Raw genomic sequence first — 21,397 nt, 5'->3', positions numbered from 1 at the left:
ACCGGATATACACATCCTGACCACAGTCTCTGGCCAGAAAACCACAGTGAAAAACATGTGTAAAGCAAAAGTTGCACTCCTCCAAACTGATGTGGAATCCATTAAAGGCCCTGTGCCTGTGCAAAATATGGGCCACACCTCAGAACCTGTTATACAGGCATTCCATGAACACTGCCAGGAATGCATGGATTATGCAATCCCAAATAAAACCAAGACACAATGCCATACACGCAGGCATCTGGCATGGTGGACCCCAGCCATTACCAAACCATGCAAGAGAATGACGAAGCTACTACATGATAGAGCAAACATAAAAAGGGAAGTAATCCCTGATCAGTAGTATGGCAATAAAATATATCCACTCATACAATCCACTAAGGCCAGCTACAACAAGTTGAATCTGTGAATCTTGAGGCAATGTTACACCTGCCCCATGTACACAGACAACCCTCAACTCCCCCCCAAGAAATACAAATATATGTGAGCGATGTAACCATTTATCCAAACCGGAGGCTGAGCTCTCTAAACTCAGTACTGTCAAAACTAGTCAGGAGGAGAAGGTAACCACACACACCACAAACCCAGTCTCACATAGACCTATCACAACTGCAAACCAAAGACAAAAACAGAAAAACATTCCCGGAGGCTCTAATTACAAACACACCACATCAACAGAGGCCTCCAAAGCAGACACCCAAGCAACCACTACCTCCAAACATAGCACATGCAACACATAGTACACAAAGCTGGTGTGCCAAACAGTCACAGGCCAGAAGGAGAAACAACATGCCTGATACAGTTGTAATCGGTGACTCCGTAGTCAGACACACTGCAGTCCCGCTCACCAGACTGAACAAGGAAAATGGTACAGTACGCTGCCTGTAGGCTGCTACAATACGCCACATAACACAAGTACGCAGGTCACCCCAAAGCAAGTAGAAATATGATGCAATCATTGTCCATGCTGGCATGAATGACCTGAGATGTACCTCCCCGGACTACATGAAAAGAGACATAGATGAGCTCTCCGATTATGTAGTCCAGGCCGGTATGACACTGACCGTGTGCAGCATCCTACCCTCACCAAGAATGATGCCACAGTACAAACACAGAATGATCAGCTTTAACAAGTGGCACAATTACTGGTGTCATTCCAAGGAGATCCAATGTCTGTTTGCTTGGGATGTCATGCTTGACAAGCCACGCTGCTGTGCCAGGGATGGCTTGCACCTGTTACCCCTGGGCATCTGGATATTGGATAAGGCTCTTGCCACCTCCATAGAGCCTTTTGTAGGCAAGGCTGAAAAGACTAACCCACATACCTAGAAAACGTAAGTGGAAAGAAACATAAGGGTAATGCTGCCCAATGCCAGACATGTAAACCTTAACATGCATGCTCCCGAGGCCCTCCCCAGTATGGAGAACATCGATGTCCGTGCAATGACAGAAACCTGCAGCAAGGCTACTGACAGCACACCAGCACTACCAGGTTATACCTCATATCATGCGTTATGGCCCCAAAACCTGGACCAAAACATGAAAGGAGGGGGAGTATCCATATTCAGCACAGATACCCACACATCCAGGTAACTGACAATGCACGAAGCATCGGAGACCACCCATGTGCAACTAACCATAGGCAAAACTGCTGTACAGTCTGTAGCATGCTACAGACCACACTCTCACACACAGGAACCCCACTCAGCCGTCCTGAAGACACTGGACAGTATGAATGTCTCACCAAATACCAAACAAGGTACTCACAAATTACCACATAGGTGGTAATCCATTATGTATGGAAGGAGTAATCAGGGACCTAGGGACACAAGTGGACAGTAACCTGTCATGTGACACTCACATTGCCAACGTGGCTAGGAAGACTGTCTATATTGGACACCTTATCATGAAAGGATTCACATCTACGTCAACAGAGGTCATTGTGCCCCTATACTGTTCTCTTATCAGGCCCATAATTTAGCACAATGCCTCATTTGGGATGTACCTTACCTGACACCTGCAGCAGTTAGAAAGACCTCAAAAGTACCACATTAAGAGGATAAAGGGTCTCAAATATATGTCATATGCTGCCTGGGTGTAGACACCCCAGCTGTATTCAGTCACATACTGCCTACGCAGAGGCGTTGTATGCCTGTTGTACAAGGCCATGTCCAACACAGGATTAATGGACATGCTCCTCCCCAGAAAACCCAAATCCATCGGAGCTGTGAGAGTGAGTCAACCTCAACACATAATGAAATAGTATGTGCTGGAGGGACAGATACATAACCCAGAGGCTCCCTACACCCTGGAACAGAATCCCACTCCATGTTAGGCAGAGCCCCTCACTGACTCTCTTCAACAGGAATCTTGCCAAGTGGATGGGTGATCGTAGATGTACACTGGGGGTCTTCACTGTGTCACGTCCAGACAGAGGCACAGTAAAGTAAATCCTAAATGGCCATAATATTCACATAGCAAGGGGTGGCAAAAGCCACACACACTCTGGCTAGGCTTATAAATGCCCTAGGGCGGATAGCCTAGTATGAACCTATGAACCTATGAAGATACAAATTGTACAGGACACTAAGGATAATCACAAGGCTTTCTTAACTGATGGTAGGAACCTTGTTGGGAATTCACAGATATGCTCTGAATCACTCAAATATTACAAACAACATACCAAACACACACACATACTATCAACATCCAACCTGACAGTTGCAGTGCAAACCCCCCCCCCAAAATGCAAAATATCTATCCCAGCAGAGTGCTGGCCCCCTGACATTGCAGATGCTGAGGTAACAGCCAGCATCTACAAAGCAAAACACACAGCATCAATGGTACGAGATGGTGTCCTGGGCTGAGTCTAGCATGGACTCCAAGAAGAATGGAATGCCAAATAACACTACTGCTCAATCTCAGCCTTACCACAGGATATGTACCCAAAGAGCAGTGTACAACAACAGTGGTCCTTCTCCACAAAGGTGTTGCCTGAATGGATACTGCAAACTACCACCCCAGAATCCTGACAATCTTGGTCTGCAAAGCTATGGAAAGGATTAGCATGTACCTCAGACATAAAGATATTGGGGACCTACTGACACTGGATCCTACCCAGTGTGGCTTTCTTAAGTGCAGATCCTGCCCCTTAAACATGTTTGACTCATTTGAAACAGTCATTAAGGTCATTGATGAGGGGAATGTGGTCCACACAGCCTAGCTGGACCTTTTAAAAGGCTTCCATACAATACCCCACGTGTTCATTATAGATAAGCTCACCAGTTTAAATATAAACCCCTATGTTAGTAGAGGGGTTGCAAACCAGACCAAGGACAGAACTGACATGGTCAGAAATGCTGCAGCCATGTCAGACTACAAACCAGATATAACTGGCATCCCACAAGGCTCGGTCCTGGGACCTCCCTTGTTTGGTATATATGTCCCATAGGTACAGGCCAACATGGAAGGACTGTGTCTGAACAAGTTTGCAGAGGACTACAAACTGGCCACCATATCTGACCCTCCAGCTGACACAAGCATCCCACAAAAGGGCCACATAGAAACAGACAACTGGTGCCATAGCCATGTCAGCAAGCTAATTGCAGAAAAGTGTATAGTCAATCCCTGTGGATATACAGTAAGTGCCCACCAATTACCACATAGGTGTTAACCCATTAAGTACTTAAGATGTAATAAGAGACCTAGGGACACAAGTTGATAGATATCTTGCATTGGACAAGCATGTGGCTGTAGTGGTTACAGAAACATACCATATACCCACCTAATCATGAAGGTAGTCATATCTAGATCAGGGGTTGTCATTGTGGCTCTGCAGTCATCCTTCATCAGCGTCACAATTTACTACAATGGCCCCTGTGGGATGTACCTCAGCAGACACCTCCATCAACTGGAAAGACCCCAAAAGTACCTCACCAGGAGTATCAAAGAGCTTGAACAGATGCCATGTATTGCCTGATTAAACAAACTGCAGCTACACACACTGCCATACTTCCCGCCCAGAGGCAAGCTGTGCCTGATGTATAAAGCCATGTCCAAGCTGGAATCAATGAACATGCTGCACCTTGTACAATCTAAATGGCAGTGAGCTATGCACATGAGAGACCTGAACCCCAGCACTGACATACATAGGACAAGCTGTACTGAATGATCCATAACACAGAAGCCACCCCCACTCTTGAGTAAACTCCCAGTACAGGTTAGCCAGAGAGTCACTCATCGACTCTCCTCAAGAGGAATCTTGATGAGTGGATGGGAGATGGTAGGTTTACCCTGGGTATCACTGTTATGTCATGGGTAGATGGAGGCACAGTATACTAACCATGACATATGTCATGGCAAACTCCAGTTACAATGTGTGTCGAAGGACAAACACACTCTCTGACTAGCATTAGAAATGGCCTAGGGCACATCGCTAGTGTTTGCCAATGTCCACCTATGTTGTGGAATACACTACCAATGTTGGACAAGCCTGGTTTAAGTAGTCCATATCTGAAAATAAAGGAACATGGTCATATGTGCACAACTGGCCCCTAACCAGTCTGTTGTGCTCACTATGAAAATTTAAAGCAGTGATAGGACTAAAGCCCAGGATACTGTCCACCACAGAGAAAGTACTGAACCAGTACACTATATGGTACTACAGTGTTAGGTCAGTATGAAAGGATGTTGACAACTGTATGCAAAGTATCCCATGCAAACCCTGCAGGCACAGTATAATCCCTGTTGTGTTCAGACACAAAGCAGTTTGCCAGTAAGTACACAACATGACACCCAACACACAACCATAAATGTGAGATATTGTTGAAGTTCACACTCATCCACAAATGTGGTGGACTGCAGAGTTCAACATATGGAAAGCTCACACTGGGCATGCTCGCACACTTTGATAAATGAGACATATGTCAGACAACATGCCATGGAAAGCCTGAACTGGACATGCTCACACACTTACGCCATATCTCAGTTTAGCAGTTGGCCACACATATCTGGTATTTGTACATGTTATTCCAGGAACCAACCACATTACAGCAATCTGCCCAGTGCACACAGTTAAATGACTACAGAGACATAAGTGATATAGTGGATCCCTCTCATATTCAAACATCTTCCACAGATACACAAGTTGTTCATAGAAACAGGGAATGCTATGGCAATAAAGACCTGCAAACAGTCTATCAGCAACAAATATTGTGCATCTGACAATTAAACATATGGGTGTAGAGGTCAATACTAGGCTGTTTGCCCTAGGGAATGAAAGCTTAGCCAGAGTGTTAAATTTAAGAAAGCCACCTTTTCTAATTCATACCTTCATTTTGACAGTAGTCACCCATTTCACCAGAAGAAGGGCTTGGTTAAGGGGCAATTCATTCGTGCATCTAAGATGTCTAGCACTGATGAATATTTTCTTGAAGAAGTTGAGTTTTTAAAAAAACTTTTTTTAGAAAGAGGTTACCCTGCCTCCTTGGTTAACAACATGGCCCAAGAAGTGACAGATAATAGACAAACCAAGTATTTTCCGCTGTTAGGTAGTGGCTTTCAGCAAGTTGAGCAGTTTGAGAATTTGGAATACTTTAACTTGCATAATAGTTTTATTCACACATTTTCACAGGATTCCCAACTAGTGGAACACACAGTGCTTAAACACTGGCCACTTTTGACGCTACATGATGACTTTAAAGGGATAATCCAGGAACGTCCCAAATTTGTGACTAGAAGGGATATTAACCTAAAAGGGCTATTTGAAAGAAAGCATCTATCAGATTCAAGGCATTGTTCCCCTAAACTTGGTACCTATAAATGTGGGGCATGCAAGCAGTGTTCCTTTATCATGAATGATAGTTCTTTTTATCTTCCATCTAGAAAATTTAGATTTGACGCTGACTGATATTACAACTGCGGAGCAAAAGGTGGTGTATTTAGGATTATGCACAGAATGTTGCAGTTTCTACATAGGGAAGACTGAGAGACCCTTAGAAAAAGAATTTATGAACATCAATATGACATTACAAAAAGAAGGACACTAATGCTTTTTTTTAAACATCTTGCTTCTTGCCCTAACATGAAACTTAAGTTTATGGTTCTTGAACAGGTGACCCAGGATGCCAGAGGAGGTGACTGGGAAGCCCGCCTTGAATATAAAGAACTTTTATGGCAGTTTAGACTTAATTCTGCAAAATCCCTGATCTCAATGAGGCCATTAATATATCCAGTGTACTAAAGCTGAGAAGGGCTAGGCTATGATTTTCTTGTTACAATTAGTAAATCTTTTATCTTACATTTGTGATTTTTATGCACACATTTGTACATCATTTTTAAATGATTTTTAAATAATTTTTAAATGATTTTTTAGTGTTTTCTCTATTTGAACTTTTATTCTGCATTTTCATATGCATACTTTTCACTCACTGAGTTCAGTTACTAATTAACTGCCTTCTTAAGTGGATGTTTGTTGAACTAATTAAGTACCATGTGATCAGATGCTTAAGTATTCAAACTTTTCAGTCACACTACTTTTTATCTTGAGAAAGCCAGGTATTTGCCTGGTGAAAGCGCTTGATTTATTGATCTGTTTGTTGTTCAATAAAGCTGCACTTTGTGCTTTTTGGTTCGGTTCTTCCTGTCTGTGGATTATCTTTTATCTTATTAGCCAGAGTGTGCTTGGCGTCTGCCTCCCCAGTACAGTAGGCTACTGTGCCACTGTAAAGTAGGTCACTTAAGGCACCGTTTGAGGCTAGTGTGCTGTGCCTCCATCAAGCAGGGACACAGTGGAGATCCCAGGGGTTGAATTTGCTATGCCACATCCATGTTGTTGGTGTGTGCTGGAAGAGGGTTGATGAGGACCTCTAACAGTAAGTGGGCGTCAATAACAGACTGAGGGGAGCCTTATCTGCAGTGTCTGGACAATTTCATTGTCAACACTTTGTCGTGATGATTATGAAGGAGTGAATTGTCGTGTCAGTACTGTTCAGAGATGTCCTCCCTCTGTGGGCTACTGCTCTGCAATGTATTAGCTCACTCCGTCTGTTGGACAGCTCATATATGGCTGGTGTACACCTGACAGGTGTCCTGTTGTGGAGGAGTCATGGGTATATTTGGGATAGCATGATCAATGCAAACCTTCCACATGCTCATAGAATGCAATTGTCAAGGATTATGCAGAGTGGCCTGTATACTCCCCCAGCATGGGTCCTTTGAAGTCTTCCACCCCAGTCTTCACAAGTGCAAAGTCTGCTTTTGATAAATACACTTTGTTTGCAGTGACAACCTTGCCTGGGGGTGGGGATGGGATATGGATGTCCAGGGAAAGGTGGGTGTGGTCAGATATCAATAATGGTGGACTACCTCTGGTGTGGAACAGTGAGTACCCATGTTGCAGATGGTCAGGTGCAATATGTATTCCCCCTTGTGGCTGTGGTGAGTGGTCCTGCCATAGCACATGGACTCACAAATTGTAGTGGCTGTAGGGTAATGTTGTAGAGGCCTGAGTAGTTCCCACACACAATATACCTGTACCTGACGTTAACAACTGGAATGGTGTATGTGAACACCTTCATATCTTGGCACTGTTCCCAGGGAAGCAAAGTGTGTGCCCTGGATGTGGGAGGGGTGGTCTGAACTGGTTGTGTTGTGTGTTACAGGTCCTGTGGTCACGATGCATGGTATAAAACATAACCTGCCAGTGCTGATGTGCATATCTGACCCTGAAGTAGGTGGCTGCAAATGCATATATATGCTATCCCCCACCTGACAGGTAGTAATAGATGTACATACCTCTGTATAAATAATGATGTCAGCACCTATAAATACTGCAGGTGCAGAACACATGCCCAGTAATTTGGATAGTGCGCTCTGCTAATGCGTCTCCCTCAAGTGTCATAATATAGTTAGGTAGGGGTTTGAATCCTGCAAATGCTCAGTGTGTGTGTGGGTGAGCGGGTTTGGTGTGTGTGCAATTCTGTGTGAGAGAAATGTCCCTTTTGGCAACTAGGAGAACACACTACAGGATGTACATTCCCCTTTCTAAACACTGATGATGTCAGCACCCTATAAGTACAGCAGGAGAAGAGTAACCTTCCAGTAATGCGAATAGCGCGCTCTGCTAATGCGTCCGTCTTGAGTGTCATAACATAGTTAGGTAGGGGTTTGAATCCTGCAAATGCTCAGTTTGGGTGAGGGGGTAAGTGTGTGTGCAATTCTATGTGAGAAAAATGTCCCTTTTGGCAACTAGGAGAACACACTACAGGATGAACATTCCCCTTTCTAAACACTGATGATGTCAGCACCCTATAAGTACAGCAGGAGAAGAAAAACCACCCAGTAATGCGAATAGCACGCTCGGCTAATATGTCTCGTACTAGTGTCATAACATAGTTCGATAGAGCTTTGAATCCTGCAAATGGCAAGTGTGTGTGTGTGGGGGGGGGGGTGGAAGTAGGGTGTGTGCAATTATATGCATGAGAGAACTGACCCTTTTGGCAACCAGTACAACACACCAGCTGCTGCATATTCCAATCTCTACACAGAGGTGGGGGGGTGGAAGTAGGGTGTGTGCAATTATATGCATGAGAGAACTGACCCTTTTGGCAACCAGTACAACACACCAGCTGCTGCATATTCCAATCTCTACACAGAGGTGATGTCAGCACCCTACAAGTACAGCAGAAGAGGGCAAATCTCCCAGTAATGCAAACAGCATGCTCTGCTACTGTGTCTCTCACTACTGTCATAGCACAGTTAGGTATGGCTTTGAATTCAACAAATACCACGTGTGTTTTTGTCACACAGAATGCCCGTGTGTGTGGGTTGTTGTTCACAATAATGCATGACATCGATTAAACCAGTAATGGCAATGCACACAGATGATGTATGTGTGTGCCAAATACACATATATACCTGTGACCTTCAATAGATCCCATGTCTGACGCCTGCCACATGTGAATACATGGTATTTGCACTGGATAACATTATGACTGTGGTTTTCTGTGTGGGTGCTGCATGTGGTATGTGTATATACAGTGTGAGTTGTATATGGTATCATCCTAGCAGCAAGGGATACACATCTGGTCTGGGGCATATAGTCTACATGTTGTTGATGAACAGGCGCTGCATGTTTTCACCTGTTGTGGGAGTGGTAGCAAGTTGTTCCATAGCAATGCAGTGACTACATGCTAGGAACCTTTCAGCTAGGGTGTTGTAGCTACAGTAATTCATCAGCATTCAGTAATACTTCAGCATTCTTGGTGAGGGTATGATGCCAACCAAGGTCAGGGTCATACCAGCCTGTGCCACATGCTCAGAGAGCCCTTCTATGTTCCCTATCATGTAGTCTAGGGAGGTACATCACAGGTCAGCCATAGTGGCATGGACAATGACTGAGTCATATGTATCCATGCCTCTGACTAACCTGTATGCTTGTGTTATGTGGTGGACCATAGCGCCCCATGGGCATATCACTGTGACTTTCACTTTGTCCAGCCTTGTGAGCGGGACCTCACTGTACCGGACAATAAAGGTACCTAACACAACTGTAGCAGGTGTGTTGTCTAGCCGTATAGGCTGTGACTGTTTGGCACACAGGATTTGTGTGCTATGTGTTGCACGTGCTGTGTTCCGGCTTAACGTATGCCTGTGTGCCAGCTGCAGAGGTGTCTGCTGCTCAGGCAGGATGCTATTCTGAGGCTCCACGAATGCCCCAGTGTGTTCATGTGTTTGGATTGCTTTCAGTGTAGGTCTACATCAGACTGGTATTGTAGTAACTGTAGTATTTCATGCCACTTGACAGGTTATGCCAGTAGTGGGTTCAGAGTGCTTAGTCCCCAGTTTGGCTATGTGGTTGCATCTCACACATGTGTTGTACGTCCATGTGTAGGGGGGAGGGTTGGCTGTGTACATGTGGCAGCTGTGACATTGCCACATGACTCACATATTCCACAACTGTACCATAGAGGTGACTGACAAGTGACCTTTGCACATGCTACCATAGTATTGTGATTGCCATGGTGATTAACAGCACATAGGGCCAATGGGGAACAAGGTACAGAAGGTGAGTATGTGAGGGTGTAGTGCCTGTGATTAGTTAGCACTGGCATATATGACTGCTCACATGGTCAAATGCCAGGTAAGTCATATGCAATGTGTCACAGGCAATGTACATGCGAACAGGACAAACAGTGACGTTCTGTCAAGTGAGACATGGACATACATATAGTAAGCTATGCAGATGTCACTAGGAATCCACAGAAGCTCTGTAAATCTGCATTGCAGGTGGAATCAGTGTTCCAGGGTAACTGCAAGCAAACATGCATGCAAACAAAGCTACAGTAAACAGGGCTGCATGTAATCCATTGTACAACAAACAAGCTGTACCACTTCCAGTAGGTAACAGTGCAAATATGCAGGCACTATACACATGTACATGGAAATACACAGGTCAGATGGCCAGGGTCCAGTCTCAGCGCATACAAGTGTACAGACCATGTACCGTCAGGATGTACAATAACCAGATGGAAACCCAGGTGCTCATACCTGCAGTAATACACATGTCAAATAACAGACACTGAGCCTTCACTCAGTGGTTCCATACTTAGTAGGATGTATGCTACCTGTCCTGCCACCACAGTATCCCTGACATTTATGGGGACTCTCCCTCCTGTGAAAGTTAGTTTTGTGTGTTGGGGCTGTCTAGCATGGTATGAGATGTGAGCTTGCAGTGCTAGGGTGTTCCTGTGTGTCCTGTACCAGTCGTGTAGTACTGCACACATATCAACATCCTCAAATATCCGCATTGCAGAGTCCAGTGTGGGCAACATGCCACTTTCCATGCCACTTTCAGTTTACATGTCCATCATTGCGTATCAATACTTTCATTACCTTATCCCCTGTGCTACCTATGTATGTGGCCTTCTGTTGACATCCTTACCACCAGTATGCAAACATGTGCAGATGATACACTATGGTACTTACCATGGGTGTAGAAAACAGTACAAGACAATCACACCCTTACTGCATCAGGCATGCTGGGATATACCCACAATTATATCAGCACACAGTACTGTTAACAACATGATACTATTACTACACATCTATGTAGTCACCCTGTGCATCAGCAACATGTTAACCTGTACCTGCACTGATGTTACAGATTGCATGAGGTGGCACAGTTTCATCATATGCACAGGGTGTGAACTTGGTATGCCTGAGTCTGCCACTGATACCACCAATTGACATGTATGTGTATGTGTGTTGGTGAGGGACAGCAGTACAAGGTGGGGCAATGTTGATGCAGTGTGTGCATGTATGCGGTAGCCCTAGGTGTTGTCAATTTGCATGTGTGTATGGATGCACAGAGTTCCACCTCATGGCTGCCATATACCGGTGTTTGTGGACAGCCACAGACTGTACCTGCCAGGTCATACAGATCAGTGTCTCTGGCCACGGACACCGGTACCTGTGCCTTGCAGGGGTGCTACGGACCGTATCCGGTACCAATCCAGACTGGGTACTGTCATCAGAAGCAGGTGTTCATTGACTGGACACGGATCCCTGTTGAGCCTGTCCTGAGCCATGTGCACGTGGTCTCCTGGGGTGGTCTGATGACAGCACAGACCCAGCATTGCTGGGGCTGCTGCTGGTACTATGGGGGCGTCCATGGCCCTGTTGTCGTCCGCGATGACTGCCAGCTGCTGCTGTTGCTGGCATACGCCGACGTTGACGCCTCAACCGTCCACCATTGCCCTGGCTCATGGACATGTAGTTGTGGAACTGATCTAATATGTCCCCACAACGTCTGTCTGTGACATCGGTGAAATTACAGATGGCAGCCGCAATGTCACGCATACTGTCAGTCATGGCTGTGCGACATGCTTTCAGCTCCCTCAGACCCTGTCTGATGTACCGTTCCATACGTGACTGTGCCTGCATGACAGCCCGAAACATAGCTGAGGTTGTAAGACCTCTGTGGGCACGTCTGACAGGGGCAGTACGCCCACGGATGCTCCCACGAGAACCCCTGGACATCTGCCTGTGTGGTACCATCTCAGGGCCATGCCCATGGCTGCTCTGTGGGGAAGCATGTGCCACAGATACCACATTACCCTGGTCAATGCCCACTGTATCCTGTCCATCACCTAGGGACATTGTTGACAAAGGATGTATTGGCAGGATGACTGTGCGGATTGATGGGGTTGACAGCTGTGTACTGTCAATTGGCTGACCAATGACGGACCCTGGCACACCTTCCTGTGCCATTACACAGATGTCATCATTATCAGTACCCGTGGCACCTGATTCAGGTTCCCTGCTGCATGACACCAGAGCAGCACCAGAACCTGTGGGAGAGAAACAGGAAACACAGTTTACAATGTCTGCACAATGTTACCAGTGATGCACACAAGCACACATGCACACATGCACACATGCACGCATGCACACATGCACAGGTGCACGCATGCACACATGCACAGGTGCACACATGCACACATGCACACATGCACACGTGCACACATGCACACATACACACATGCACACATGCACAGGTGCACACATGCACACATGCACACGTGCACACGTGCACAGGTGCACACATGCACACAGTTGCACACTTGCACACAGTTGCACACTTGCACACTACTCAGTATGCGAGATATCAGCACACAGACACAGACACACCTGCATGCATACACAGAGCACTACTGAGTGAGCCTAATATTACTATTACTATCAAGACTATTAAAGGTATTGTTAATACACACTCACCAGCATGGATAGGCTGCATTGCTGTTACACTGGAGGGACCTGCAGAAGTGAGGAAATTAATGTCAGTGGGCACAACTGTGCCATTGTTACTGAGTATGATACAGGTCAGTAGTACAACAGTTGCCTTTCACAGGTCAGCTGCTGATATTGAGAATATCACACTTGCACATTAAATACTATGATGACAGCTACAAACCAAGGACACACCTCACACATGCATTAACTACCAGTGTACACAACAGTCAACTATACATATGGCATATTACCTGCACACTCGTAGTCATGGTGCTGTGTCTGCTGCTGTTGTTGTTGGTGGTGGGCTGGAGCCACAACACTTAAGAGTAGTCCCTCCAGTCTGGTGAGTGGGGGATATGTAGCCACCCCACCACCTGTGGCAACCTGTTGCCTGTGGATATCCGACGCATGCTGATGGACATTTCTGATTAAATCTCTGCAGTGATGTCGTACCTGCTCATATGTCCTATTATGCGTGCCTATGTCATTTACCCGATGGACCAGGTCTTGCCACAGTGCAGCCCTCTCCTGCTGATTCTGGCTGGTGCGGGAAAAGAGTATTGCATAATCCCGTACCAGGCTCTGGTGTATTTCCTCATCCTAGGCTGCAGAGTATGCTGGATTGCGCTTGTGAGCCATGGTCCTGAAAAAGGAAATAAAATAATATCAGCAAAATATATCAGCAGAATTTGGCACACATACTACACATGCTACTCAACTATTGTGATACAACATAGCTCCCATATATAGCATCTGTCTGTCTATTGGTGGATACACTTGTAAATGGCCAGGTATCAGTGCTCAGCCAACAACTGTGCAACAGTACCTGGCACACTCCATATGACATACTACCAAACCCCAGCAGTCAGCACACTGATTCAGGTCCAAAGCACCTCCTCACTCTGGGGGTTTGTATCGAGGTACTGTATGGGGTACATCATCAACTACTGTGATCTGACCACAAACTAATCGCCCTGGATATACATATCCCACCTCCGCCACCAGCACAAATGACTACAGTGAATAACATTTCAAACGCAAACTTTACACTTCTTAAGACTGAGATGGTATCCTTTAAGCCCACTGGGCCAGTGGAAGCCACAACCCACAATGCTGACTCCTTCACAAATGATTTCTACGGACATCTCTGAGAATGCATGGATCATGCAATCCCATATAAGACCAAGACACTCTCCACAAAGGGAAAGCATCCTGTCTGGTGGAACCCAGCCATAGACAGATTGTATAACAAAAGATGGAAGCTACTGCAAGACAGAGCATAATTCCATAAAGGGAAGGCATGTCTGATCAGCACTAGTAAAGAGCTATGTTCTCTCATACAAGCATCCATGGGCAACTTTGAGAGGGAAATCACCGGGGACACTACAGATAACCACAAGGCCTTCTTCAGTTATGTTAGAAACCTGGACAGAACCCCTCCAATATGCTCATAGTTAGTACACAACAACAAATAATTCACTGAACCCACAGATATTGGCAACATTGTGGCAGACAGGTTCAGTGCAATTTCCCCCCCTCCCTCTCCCCCAAACAAAGACATACTTATCCCAGCTGAATGTAACCTCCCTGTCATCACAGATGTCCAGATGAGAGCCACCCTCAGAAAAGCAGAAAACAGAGCATCAATGGGACCTGATGGTATCCCTGGTTGCATGCAACATGAACTCCAAGAGGAGCTAAACCCACATATAGAAGTGCTATGTAACAGTAGCCTGACTACAGGATATATACCTGTACACTGGCATACAGCAGCAGTGGTTCCACTCCACAAAGGAGGCACCTCTACATACCAATGCAATACAACACAACACAATACAATACAATACAATACAATATGCTATTGCCCCTGGGACTACAGCAGCATTCTGTTCTGCTACCCTGACCATTGTGACACATGTGATGTGATGGTACCTGCTCCTGTCAAACAGTTACACAGGGTGACTCATATGGCATATTACCTATCTGACTAACATTCAGCAGGGGTATGTGTCACATGTACTCATGGGGAGTCTTGCTTCTTAACGCTGTGTGGTTTATTGCAGGATATGTCTTATCTGTGGGTAGGAACCTGTACCTCTGCCATGTGCTCTCTACTGTGGTGTCAAGGACGACACACAGCGGTCATTTAGGTTGTGGATGGTGTGAGGTGTTACTATGGTTATTGGACATCTGTCATGGGTGTGACTTAAGTATGTAAATCCAGGAGTGGTAACCGCTATGTGGGTAGTATGTGTGCACTCTGTGGTGTTGTCAGTCACTGTGCATTGGTAATGTGTTTGAGTGCATTGTCACAGTGTCGTACATGTCACTGTGTCCTTCTCCATATCTGTAGCTGTCATGTGAGGTACATACCATGGCAGCCATTGTGTGGTGTGGAGGGGTACACTGACCTACATGTCCATAGCTGACACACCATGTCTGCTGACACATACCATGTACAGGTATTCCAGGAATAGTGTGCCACTGTGACTATCATTGGGGGGACTATTGTACACATTTATGACCCTGTTCACCCCTGACACATGCAGTGGTGGGCAGACAATCACATATCTGGTGGTTACTGGTGTAGGTGATTTGAAATGGGGTATGGTACTCCAGTTTCGTCACTGGTGTTCACTCCATGCCTTTGTCACCAGGCACCTGTTGCAATACATCTGTACACATGTGCCTCACTCAGAATATATATACATCTCTCTCTCTCTCTCTATATATATATATATGTATATATATATATATATATATATATATATATATATATATATGTCTATATATATATATATATATATATATGTCTATACATATATATATACATATATATATATATATATATATATATATATATGTCTGTATACATATACACATATATATATCAATGTACATACATTGCTATAGATATGGAGAGGGGGGGTGTGACAGAGAGGGGGTGAGAGTGACAGAGGGGGTGGGACAGGGGGAGTGTGAGATTGTCATATACAGTCATATCTGTAAATAGTCAGATCTGTCTGTCTATGTATATGTATCTACATATATCTATATTTGTATGTGTGTATTACATATATATGTTTGTACATATTCTATCTATCTACATCTGTCTATGTATTCCTACATCCCTCTCTATCTATGTATACATATATGCATATTATATATATATATATATATATATATATATATATATATATATATATATATATATATATATATATATATATATATATAGATGTACATACATACATATATTGACATACATACGTATCCATATGATAGATAGGAATATCTACATGTTTGTTTACAAAACTGTATACACACACTAACATACTGCTAAACATACATAACTGTGAAACCTACTTTGTACATTGCACTACAACCTACATTGATATGTGCACATAGATGCCCTCACATACATATGTATGTACAGCCTTCACTGATAGTTGCTGTATGTCCCCTGCCCTATGCACATCTTCATATACATATATATACAGACCAATGACACATATGGAGGGTTCACAGTATGTAGACTTTTTCTCTCCCTACCTCCAGAGGGTGCAATGAAAGTATTGCATGTGTGGACTGGGAGTACAGCATGCTTTTGTAGGTATCTGCATATGTCCATGTGATGGCCTCTGCACCAATTGTTAGCCAGCATTTGCTAATTGCATGCAGTCAGTTGTGTACTGATTGCAGTTCTCACTGTGATTTCAGGACAGTGCTATAAAAAGGTATGTGAGATAGGCGTAGCCCTTTCAGAGTTTAAGGGCAGGGACCATGCTGGTATGCTCTGGACACTGTTCTGTGAGTGTAAAGGTTAGTATCTCTCTCATATTTCCAGCTGTGTTGTAGATTAACATTTCTCCATTCAGTTCTCCAGTTTCCTGTACTAAGTGTGTATGTACACTGACACCTAAGACTACTACTACTGTTAATGTGGGTGTGTGTGCTTTCCTGTGGGGCATGTGGTGTAACTGGTATATAGCAGTGGCTCTTGCACTTTGTTGCTATGGCTTCAATATTTGCCCTTTACATTCACTACTTGTATGCCTGCTAGGTGTCTTGACTGTAGTGTGTTGCTGTGGCTTTCCTATTTTCCATGTACATTCACACCTTGGAATGCTTGCTATATCTGGTAGGGTGTTACTGCATGCAGTGTGGTCTGGCCATGGTGTGGGCCTTGACATCTATTAGGGTATTTGAGTATGCTGCTGAGCAGGCCCCAGAGACTCTCAGGTGCATCTTTTATCTGCCTCATGGAATGGTACATATCAGTGGGGTACACCCATTAAATTGCCTGGTATTCTGCAGTTGTGACTGTGGGTTAGCATGAGCATATGTATTACTACACTATTTCTGACGTGCAAGTGGTGCATACTTTCAGTACTTCATAGTTACCATTGCATGTGTTGTAACACCTTTCTGCCTACTGTTTGTACACTTCACAGGGAGTCTGTGGGGTATCCCTGTAACTCAGTCACTGTTGCTATGTCTAGGCTCTTCACTATTCAAATATGGCAGTGTCAGACCTCTCAAGTGTACAGATATTTGCAGGATGTCCACATTTTTGCCTCATATTTTGGTCCATATCTCATAAACAGCTTTTTCTGGCAAATCACTCAGGGCTCAAGTCAGACTATAGTGACAAACATTTCAGTTTCAGACTTTGTACCCTTCCAAACATCCAACATAATGCAAAACCTGTTACTCTCTCAACTGTCTAAGTTTGTCGGAGCAATATTTGAAATGTGTCCCTGTTTTTGGGCCTTTGCTCCACATTTTTTATTACTTAGTCCGGATGTGTTGCTGTAAGAGGTTGTGGGGTATGGGCAGTGATTATCCTGCTGTGAGTATGTGTGTGGCTTGTAAGGTGCTACAGTGAAATTATTACCTACTAGCTACCAAGTAGCATGGCTGTTTCTGTTCACACACTACTATTATAGAAATCCACTACATTTGACAGTAAATATACATGACATGCTTTGTATACTACACATCCTATATTCCCTTTACATTCATTCCGACTATTGCACGATATATTTATTGTAGCACAATGTTCTTATATAGCAGTCATGGCTTAGTGGTAAGTCATGCAGACTACTGTTTCCAAGGTCCTGGGTTCGGGACTTACAGTGGGATTTTATTTTGCTTTTGAGCAGACTACAGGTCTTGTCATTCAGAGTGACTAAGGCACTTTTAAGCAGTTGTAAGCGGGTTAGCGCTGGTTTCTGCAGAGCTCACGCATGCGCACTGGCATTCAGCTCTGCGCTTACCCGCTTACAACTGCTTAAAAGTGCTTACTCTTGCGCACACCCGCACTAATTTCTTTGAAAGAAATGAAAATGGGGAGACAGGAAAGTGGTGAAAAAGGGGTCACAAAGAGGGTAGGACAGTAGGGAAACAAGCTTGGGTTTTGCAGGAGGGATGTAGGTAAGGCCCATAGCTGCCCATTTCTTCATCAGCAACAGCTGTGCATATGTTTGTAATTTGGTGTGACATTTAAAACCTTCCACCCCTGAGAGAGGTGTAAGGACAACAATAATACTTGTTGTACAGCCAATTGTAATTGACAGTTCCCATGTCCAGCAGACATGTGTGCAAAATGGGCAGCTATGTATGGGGCGTAATTTTTTTGTGGGTACAGAGTGCCCTTTTTTTCTTTTTTTTTCAGGTGAGAGTGGTATGTCAGGTACAGGAAGTCGGTATAGCTGGGGAGGTAGGTTGGGTAGGTTAACAGACAAGACAAACAAGACGCAAACAGGGGCGGTGTATGACACATGTGGGGGGGGTTACACAATTGACAGGGACGGAAGTTTGGATATTTCGAGCTCATGAGCCCACAGTTGGCAACAGTGGAACTGAGATCCCCACCCATGGGCAGTTGCCACTGTGCCTTCACTGCCCAGGACGGGGCTGTGCTGGGGGCTGTGTAGGCCGGGCAGCAGGCACGCCCATTAGTTGTGCCACCCGTGCCTCAAGCTGACATAGGGGCCCAAGAACAGCGTCCTGGATCTCCCTACGCACCACAGTCCGGACATTATGGAGGGTGAGTGGATGTTCTCCTCCGGCCACACTTGCAGAGGGGGGATGAGCCCCATCCCCTGCAGCGCTTCCATCTGCAGGTGGCACAGGGCCACCGGAGGAGGGTCCAGCCTGGGCACTACTGCCAGGTGCACTCGTCAGCTGAGGAGGGAGAGGTGGGTCTGCTGGAACCCGCCTTCCCTGTCGTCCTATGTTTTGCATTATGTTATGACAGTTTGGGTTAGTAATGTACAATACCATTCACAATTAGTTGTAACAGCATGCATTAGTATTCCCATTAACCAAACACCCATATATTCAAACCATTGAACAGCAAGCATAACACATGCATAATTTGAACAGCAATACACAATCAAACAACATGCAGGGTTGATTGATGGCAACAGGCCATCAGGTTTGGATGTATGAACAGGGCAGATGCATCAACATACATGCAAATATGTATGAACCAACAGGACAAATGTCCAGGGATGTTAATTGTGATTGCACCTACCAATTTCACGTGGAATGGATTATATGTGGTTATAGGGTAGGGTGAAGAAAATTTAATTAACAACTTCAAATACCAATACATATGCTGGATAGTTTAACATCAAGGAAATTGATTACTTCGGTGTTAAAATTGTGGGTAAACTTCAAGAAGGTACAACAAGAACATATCATCCAGAAAAGATTTTGTTACTCCATTCCAGGTTGTTAATACATACTTCCTCTCCCAAAAGCCATTACTAACATTTTCAAACAGGAAAAAGTTAGACGTCAAGATTATGTCTAACATTTCTGTGACATTGTCAATTTCATTAGGAAGGGCACCTAACTCAATCAAAAGAAGCTCAATCCATTCACAGGCCTCTAAGTGGGGAATAGATGTATATAAGTCAACAACATCTATTGTTAATAAGTTGTTACCTTTTACTTCCCCAAAGTTGTTAATATCAGTCAAAAATCTTTACAAATAGTTGGTATTTTTCTCAGAACTGAATCTATGTATTTGGAACATGGATAAGTGACAGAGGCCCGTCCATCAATGAGGGCATGGGTGGATCCTGTTCTAGGGAACAATATATCTATGTATTTAAAAGTATCCTCATCGATCCTACCATTAATGAATAGTAACCTCTGATTCTTTACATTCATCTCATTAATGGAAGATTTTCACAATAGTCCTGTTTCTCAAAATGACCAACCTTATCAGGTTTTATAACCCTGACTCCAGCAAAACGTAAGGAGTTTAGGGCTGACAGTTGATCTTTGGTGATATTGAACTTATTAAAGTTAGTCCTACTTGTTTCTACCATATGTCTTATGTGTAAGATTTAATGGAGGGTTGAACACACTAGGAGCTCTCAATCTATTAACTTGAGGAAGTTCTGTACCACTAAATAGAAGTTTCAGGTTTAACTTTCTCGTGTAGCATTTTAGGTCTAAAAGCACCTTGGCTACATCACATTTTTTAGATGGTACGAAAGTATTGCCTAGGGCCAATAACTCGACAAGTTCAGATTCCAAGTCTAGTCCTGAGAAATTATAAATAAGGAAATCCCCTTTTCTATTTGAGACAATTTTAGGGCAACAAGGTGGTGAAATATAACCTATGCAACCCTCTACTTCCAGTTCTTGTTCGCTTTGTATTGTCTCTGTTTGTTCTTGTTCCCTAAAAAATTACCCTGTTCGTGAAAATTGTCTCCACCACCAACATTAGATGGTCCAGGATTTTCTGTATGAGTGCTGACCCCTTTATTCTGTCCTCTATTCGCATTTCTGTTACTCCTGCGTAGGGGTTGGGCTGAACTGGGATTGTCAGAGGTATTACCCACAATGTCCTGCCCTTCTATGCACTCAGCTTCTGTTTGTTCTGTTGCATTAACCCTATTCTTAGCTGCCCTAGCTGTTAAATTAGGAAATGCCTCATCTTTTGAATACGTGAGCCTATCCCTGTAAAGCTTCTTAGATTTGTTAACCTTTAACTTGACCATATACGAGTCAATACTAGAAAAGTGATCAAATTTAATTTTAGCAAATGCTACATCACTTTTGATTTCAGCATCAAGTAAACAAATCTCATCTGTAAGACATTTAACAGTCTCCTCATAATGTTTAACAAGCAATTCCATTAACTGCATTCCTTGAATCTGAAACAAGTTTTTCAAATCAATCAAAAAAACATTACTGTTAATAATAGAAGACGGGGAAAAGTTTGATCTCAATCCCTTAGGAATGATGCCGTCGGAAATACATTGTCTAAAATACGACACCTCCAATTGGAGTTTGCGTAGTTTTAAAGTTTTGACATCCAACAGTTTTAACTTTTCTTGTTTATTAATGAATAGGTCACGAAAGTAACCTCTGATTCTTTTCGAGCCCACATTCATCTCATTAATGGAAGATTTATCATAGGACGGAGAGGACAAGACCTTAAACATACGTTCACAATAGTCCTGTTTCTCAAAAATGACCAACCCGCCGCCCTTATCAGGTTTTATAACCCTGACTCCAGCAAAACGTAACATTAATGGTAGGATCGATGAGGATACTTTTAAATACATAGATATATTGTTCC

The sequence above is a fragment of the Protopterus annectens genome, chromosome 6.part0 (assembly GCF_019279795.1).
Source record: "Protopterus annectens isolate FY-2018-M chromosome 6.part0, PAN1.0, whole genome shotgun sequence".
Taxonomy (NCBI): domain Eukaryota; kingdom Metazoa; phylum Chordata; order Ceratodontiformes; family Protopteridae; genus Protopterus; species Protopterus annectens.
The sequence above is the reverse complement of the archived record's forward strand: the minus strand, read 5'-3'. Positions refer to the sequence as shown.